Here is an 8,456-nt window from a genome sequence, read left to right on the forward strand (position 1 = left end):
ACAACAGAATGCAGAAACAGATGGCACAAACAACACAACAAATTGACAGATATACCCTTAATATGCAACATGCATAGTTTTGTGACCAATACATAAACAAGGAGACAAACAAGTCAGACACAAGCGGATAGGAGGATATCCGACTTGGTCGACTGCGAATACAGACTCGATAATCAATAAAGACCGTACAAAATACAACATAACATATAAGACTAGTAACAGACACAAAACTGCATCAACAAACTCCCCCTTGTCTGTTGCTCATCTTCGGTCTTCATATCTTTCTTCTTCAGTGACGTTCGGACCAGAAACTGCCTGAATGGATTCCCCTGTAGTAACAGTAGCAGGCGACGCGCTAAAACTTTAGTGCCTGGTGTGCATCCTTGTCTTCATAAAAGATGTCATGCCGGTACAGCTTGGTGATGTCGGATGCAGACATATTGACTATCCACATAGGATCCAACATCCTGAAGTTTTCCTTATCACCGTTAAACACAATAACTGCCTCATGAGAGTCGGGATCATAGCACCATAAGCGCATATCACCAAGAAAATCTTGTTTCATCGGCATTAACGGAATTTTGTCCACCACTCTCGCCGGCTCGTACACAAGCTTGTATCTCCCGGTGTTGGTTTCCGGATCAAGAGTGAACTTTATCTGTTGATGCCTGGGGAACTGTGGCTTGTAAGACTTGTCTTTCCACCCCGATTTCTTGTTCATTCTAATCAATCGCTCAAATAACGTTGCACCATCATATTTTGAGCGATTGATGAGATCTATCTTTGTCAAAGCAGCCACATCATAAAATGGCAAAGATAGGATGCTCAACAGTGACCTAAAATACTGGATCCCGAACTCCCGCTTGATTGCAACACAATGAATTTCCTTAACAAACATCCAACACAGGATTCGCCCACTAGGCTTAGCCTTTTCCAACTGTAAGAAATCAACTTGTGTAGCCTCTGGAACTGGCTTTGAAACCCTCGATAAAAACCGTTGACGCCACGCAGCGAACGCATCCGTGGCATTCTCTGAAGTATCACGGTTTTTCAGATGTTCATCAATATCTTCAACGTTGTCTTTCAACCAGTCTTCATCAAACAGAGCAAATTCGGTACCATCCTGTCTAACATACGATGATTTCTTCACATCACCCTCGAAGACAATCTCATCAACGTTTTCAACATTTATAGACTCCGGCTCACTTGGCATCTTCTCAACTTCATCATCATTAATGTCTCGCATCGCTTTCAATGTGATCAACTGTTGAGGCGTGAGATCATCAACAATCTCAACCTCTTCAAGAGATTCTCCGGTAACCGGATGCACAACCTGTAATGCCAAGTCAGCTGAACTAGGGACAGAGGGTGTACCAGCTAAAGCTTCAAGTAATTGTTCTTCACCGACTGTACCGCTGGATGTCCCTTGAGATGACCCTATCACTGACGGCTGATAAACGACTACAGCAGATGATGTACCAGCTGGGGGCTGTTGTGTTGTAGCAGCTGAATCAGGGTTCCCTTGATCCTCAGGATCTTCATCCCTTTTCTGCAGAATTTCTTGCTGCTTACACCTATCCTTCCACAAGGTAGCAACTCGTTTACGGAGAAAATCGAAGTTAGCACTCATCTTCCTAGCCCCTTCAAGTATTGTGGTATTTCGCGAGTCATACCACTCTTTCATGACATCGCATCTATTTCTCAGGTCTTCAGCTAGCTTTTGAAGTACAGAGCTACTTCTTTGTCTCTCTTCGTCTGCAGCTCTTAACCGAACGTTTTCAGCCTTAAGAAAGTCGATCTCTGCTTGTTGGCGTTGAATTGTAGCTTGTTGTTTACCAACAGTAGATTTCAACCTATCAATCTCCACCTGATGATGGATATGATCATTCTTTGTGATACGAATAAAATCAGTCTGTCTTTGAATGCGGTCTGCTGCAGCCTCATATTGTGAGAACATAAAGTTATTCTTTTCTTCTTGAGTCATCTCCGAGAAGATCCTTTGACGTTCACCACTAGGTTGAGAAGTGGTTGCTCTGATTGCAGCAGCCATGGATCGTTGTGGAATAAGCTGCGGAGATACAGTTTGAGCTGCAGGAGGTGAAGATACCACAGGTGGTTCTGGAACAGGAGTTTGTGGCACAGATCCTCGTGAGGAGGTACTTAAGTATCTTCGAGACTTCTTCTTTTTCTGATGTGTTGCAGACTTCTCTGCTTTCCTTTTCCTTGCACGTTCCTTTTCAGGATCAGAAGGAACGTATTCCGGATCATCTTCTTGTCTGATCTTCCTGTACCTTCTTACACCGCGTTCATCCAGATACATCTCGTATCCCGGTTCGAGCAAAAGATCATCATCAGAGTCAGAATCAGCCTCATCATCACCACCGGCTGATGTGTCACCCGCTGACACTCCCCCTGCTGAGGTACCACCCACAGATGTACCACCAGCTGATGTGCCACCAGTAGTTCCTACACTTGATGCACCAACGGCACCAGCATCACCACCATCACCACCTTCATCACCATCATCATCACTATCCGATTCATCAGACACATCCGGTTCAGGACCAAATTTCTCACTCATCAGCCTTTTCAGCTCAGGCTCTTCATCATCAGAATGACTATCTTCATGACGCCACTTGTTATCTGCCGGAGCAACGTATGCTGTGTTATCAAGAGCACCAAATAACTTTCTTGGAGGAACGCTCTCCTTGTATCTTTTGTGAGCTAAATTCTTGATAATTCGTAGCGAGTTGAAGTTCATAGCTTCTATTTTCAGTACATCGTTGTCTGCTTTTGGTAGACTCGGATGTTGGACATTCATTATCATCTGTAGAAAACGTGGATACATCCAGTACTTGCTTCCAATGGTCCTGTTCTTTCCAGTTCTTCTCAAGTTCTCTTGCATGTTCCCGAAGATGTACCTTGAAATGCTAAACGGTTTATTTAGCACCAAGGCCACCATAAGACCCACTAGATCGTTGCCAGCCATGTCATAACCGGCCCGTCTATTGCTCAGACACTGGATTAGAATGTGTAGCAGAAATTTGTATCTCAACGGCAGATCACCTTTATTAATGTGCGTTTGAAGGATATCTCCGATGCATTTCATCCGTAATAAACAACCTCGCGTACATGTAATCGAAACAGAATCTGGAGCATCCGGACTATCTTGTAATTGAAGAACTTCATTTAGAATATCCGGGGATACGATTACATCCGCATTTTCCACACGTCCACTGATAACGTCTTTCCCATCAATTTGAACAACGTTCGCTGAATCCCAAAATGCCTTGATGAAAGACTTGTACACCGGCATTGCAAACGTAACAGCATAGTTAATACGAGACTCCCTGATCCACTTGGTAATGTCTTTTAGTTCAGTAAGTTTCTCATCTGGATCCAAGTAGGCAATCTAATTATGGCGTTTTTCGGACATTATTTCCTCCTCCGTTTTGTTTTGCTTCTTTGTTGTCGCCTTCCTTTTACCTTCTTTCGGTGCCATCTGCAATTTTATAAACGTCCACCATAAGTAACAATCACTTACAGGTGAATTTAGACATGTATGGATACAAGTTCATGTATCCACTTGACAGACAGACTGCCAAACCATGTCTACTGTGAAACAATTGCAGACTGTTAAATTTTCTAAGGCATGGTCGGCGAAACAGAAAACAATTGACGAAACAGAAGATGGCTTTGATGAAACGGAATCTGATAGTTGACCAAATCTGTTTTGTTGACCACTGTGATTCGTCAACTGATCTTTTGACGAAACAGAGATTCATTTGACGACACAGAACTTGGTTGTTGACCAGGTCTGATTCATTGACCATTCTGTTTCGCCAAACATATCATTGACGAAACAGAAGAATGTTTGACCATCTCCGTTTCGTTGACTTATCCTGATTAGCCAAAAGTTCGATTCGCCGACTGTGATTCGCCGACTGCGATTCGCCGGAGTTAGGGTTTTGAATTTTTGGGTGTTTCGCCGAATGTCATTTAAATCAGGTGTAGATGATCATAAATCAACAACAATTCAATGGATAACCAAAACAAGTTAAAAATCCTATCCTAAGATTGTCAAGGTCCCTGTTTTCGATCAAAACCCATTTAAAAACTTCAACATTCATAAGGCTAACCATCCCCTGTTTTCCAACACAACCCAAACTCGAATCAAAGGCTAAACAAACATACATACACTTAGATTTAACAGTCACATAGGCAAACTACAACAAGTTCAATATTTATTCATCAAATATCAAAGAAAACAGGTTCAGATAAGGTCTCCGATGGTTTCCGATAAAAATCGACGATGCAAAATACTAAAAACATAACCATGAACAAGATTGCACCTTTGATTTTTGTGAGATTTTGATGAAAATTTGAAGATATGAGTGATTTTGAGGGAAACCGTAGATAGGGGTTTTGAGTGTTTGGAGAGAAGATGAACAGTTGGAACTTGAGTGGTTTGAAAAAAGTAACCAACTTTCTGACATGAAGGACTTTTATACACCGACCCACTTTATCGGCGAAATAGACTTTGACGAATCGGAAACATGGACTTCGACGAAACTGAATTTGGGCCTTAACTTGGGCCTGTTAATTTAGCCCATGACGAAACAGACTTGGGCTACCTGTTTCGTCAACATCTCGACGAGACAGTCTGTTTCGTCAACACCAAACAGATTGACCAAAGGCTGACCAAGGCTCACACTTTGACTTTGACCAATTTCTGTTTCGTCAACAGCAATCAGTTTCGTCGACTATGTTTTGATTCGTCGACTTCTGTTTCAAAATCACCAAGGCATGAAATATTTTGCATACTGCACACAGGTTTTAGCAATTTACCATTTTGACATTAGTTTGAATTTTCAAATACAAGGACGATTTATGAAGTAGGTTTCAGGCTTCCTGTCATAAACACCAAGCAACATCTTTGGCATAATCAAAAACAAACTTAAACACTACACTACAAGTAAATCTTAGAACGCTGAAAACTAAACTAAATGCAATTGAAATTGACAAGATAAACGACTGTACAGATGCAACTTTTGCGAGTTTCAAGGATAAGGAATCATACCAGCGATCTTAGTCAACATGATTTGATTTCTGTTTAAAGTTCTTGATAAGTATACTACCTCGATTATCGATATTGTTGTCCACATAAACTCATGCTTATCAAACGTAATCACACTTAGGAGATACGCTTTACGGTAAGAATTATACTTACAAGTCGATGTGAATCCACTTCACGACACATTCCCGTATCAAGGTATGCACGAGAATTCATCTTACCGGTGAGTATGCCGATTATCATTTGTTTGACCGTATAAGATGTGGGATACTCACTTATTTTGATTTGAAAACCAAGCCCTATGTGATAGAATCACTTATTGATGAGGAACTTGATTTTCGATGAATGAGGGCACAGGAGCAAGTTCGTGAACAGGTCAGTACTTTCGTACAGCAGAGAGACGAACTTGACTCCCGGAAAGAATGTGATATATTATCACTTATTTGTTTGGACATGTGATTATTTATCACTTATTGAGGTCGGATGCAATATGTACACGTATGTATGGTATCATGGAAGATCTAGACTTGCGTCCCCGTTATTTTTCGGTAAAAGATACAACCATGATACCTAGATGATAAGCAGCATAAAGACCGAATATCTCAGAACCTCGGCAATCTATCAAACGAAATTTCGGTACCAAGACCATATGTCAATGAATGGTTCCCATCTGACTTGAAGTCTGTTAGGTTTGTATCATCCTGCACATTTTAGTTTGATTGTGAGCCTACCGATACATCGTTAGAAGAGATACTTATCATTTGTTTAACGATTTTAACCATGTTGACCGACCACACCAGTGAATATCATCACCTTCCTTTGTCCAAGAAACTCATTTTTGGGTTTTCTATTTTTTTTTAATTTTTGAATTTTTCAAATGAAAAGACAGAATCATAAAGACATCTTTTTGGATTTTTGAGTTTTTCTAATGTTTTTGTATTTTCTTGAAATTTTCTACCCCTAAAAAGCTAAAAGATTACGAAAGTGAAAATCTTTTTGTATTTTTCGAATTTTGAAAGAAAATATTTATAAAAACGATTAGCCAAAGCGGTTTACTCGGGTATCACCTTAATGCCGTTGACCAAAAGTAGATAATCAAACCGTGATTTATCAAATGCTTTTGTAAACAGGTCGGCACGTTGGTGATCGGTGGGGATATGAACAACATCGATTAATCTTTTGTCAAAACTGTCACGTATGAAGTGATATTTAATTTCGATGTGTTTGGTCTTGGAGTGCTGCACAGGATTTCCAGTGATCTGTAAGGCAGCATTGTTATCAACAAAAATAGGAGTAGATAGGAATTCAAAACCGTAGTAGCGCATTTGTTGTTGTATCCACAAGACTTGGGAGCAACAACTGGAGGCAGCAATGTATTCTGCTTCACAGGTTGAGGTAGCAACACACGTTTGCTTCTTGCACTGCCACGTAACCAGGCGACTTCCTAAGAATTGACATGCTGCTGTTGTTGATTTGCCGTCAATTTTGCAACCACTGAAATCAGAATCACTGTATGCAGTCAAATCAAAGCTATCATCCCTAGGGTACCAAAGACCGGTGTCTGGGCATCCCTTCAAATAGCGAAAAATCCTTTTTGCAGCTGACAAATGGGAGGCCTTCGGATTAGCTTGATATCTTGCGAGCAGACACGTTGGATACATGATGTCAGGCCTCGAAGCAATAAGATACATGAGAGATCCGATCATAGCACAATAATAGGAGGAGTTGACACTTTCACCCTTCAAATCCGGAGTAATCCCGTGATTCTGCGGAAGTGGGGTACCAATGGGCGTTGCATCTGACATCTGGAACCGGCTCAAGATGTCACCAACATATTTAGTCTGATGGATGAATATCCCAGACTCGGTTTGCTGAACTTGTAGGCCCAAAAAGAAATTCATCTCCCCCATAGTGCTCATCTCGAACTTTTCCTGCATAATACCCTCGAATTGCCTGCACAAAGACTCGTTAGTAGAACCAAATATGATATCATTAACGTATACCTGCACCAGTAGAAGATCTCCATTTTGTTCTTTGATAAAGAGAGTGCAATCAATAAGACCTCATCGAAATCCATTCTCCAGAAGATAGTTGGATAGGGTTGCGTACCAAGCTCTAGGTGCCTGATGTAAACCATAAAGAGCTTTGTTGAGCAACCAAACCCGATCGGGATGGACAGGATCTTCGAAACCTGTAGGCTGTTCGACATACACCTCTTCTTGAACTATCCCATGAAGGAAAGCACTTTTGACATCCATCTGGTAGACTTTGAATCCTTTATATGAAGCGTAAGCAAGAAAGATCCGAATAGCTTCCAGACGAGCAACTGGTGCATAGACTTCATTGTAGTCAATCCCCTCGATTTGACGAAAACCCTGAACAACCAATCTTGCCTTGTTACGAATAACCACTCCGCGATCGTCCTTCTTGCATTTGAAAACCCATCGAGCGCCAATTTTCTTGTAGTTTTCTGGTCTTTCAACAAGCTTCCACACACCAAGCTTTTGAAATTGCTGCAGTTCCTCCTGCATGGCTTCAACCCAAGCATTATCTTTCAAAGCTTCTTTCCACGATTTTGGTTCTTCTTGTGAAACATAACACGCGAAGGACCAATCATTTTGAAGACCAGATTCTCTAATGGCTGAATACAAACCAGCATTCTGGTTGTTTCTCAGCTGATTACGCGTCTGCACACCGCGTTGGACATCTCCAATAATGTTCTGCTGTGGATAGATATCGTGAATCCTCATTTCAGGATTTTCAGAAACACGAGTATTGATACCCAAATTGTTAAGATTAAGATCAACAACCAGCTCCACACCAGGAATGTGTGTAGAGGTGGATGCATTCCCTTCAGCAGTGTCTACATTCTGCACATGAGGTGTATTAACAGAGGCACCTTGAACAGGAGCAACTGGAGCTGAAGATCCTTCTGCTGCATCATGATATTCATCATCTTCCGAAGACTCATTGTAATCAGCAGCATCTTCAAATACCTCATTATGTACTGTATTGTTAACCGATGAAGAACCTTGTGGGCCAACAATAACGGGTCTAACCAATGGCGAGTCAGCAGCGTTGTCACTTTCAAATAGCATTCGAGCAGCTGCTGATTCTACGTCAAAGGTCGGCAGATTAAAGGAGTCAAACAGTCCATCATAATCGAACATCCACGGATCACCCGGAGCCCTAACAGGACTTGTGTACCTTTGAACCTTCACCTCACTCCACAGCTCAACCTTTTTCGTTGCTAGATTCCAGACGCTATAATTGGGAGTTGCATATCCAAGGAAGAAACCATTGATAGCTTTAGCCCCAAATTTTCCATCTTGTTCAATCATAGTACATGGAGCATCAAAGGGTTCTAGGTAAGAAAGATCCG

Source organism: Helianthus annuus, chromosome 14 (genome assembly GCF_002127325.2).
Source record: "Helianthus annuus cultivar XRQ/B chromosome 14, HanXRQr2.0-SUNRISE, whole genome shotgun sequence".
Lineage (NCBI taxonomy): Eukaryota > Viridiplantae > Streptophyta > Magnoliopsida > Asterales > Asteraceae > Helianthus > Helianthus annuus.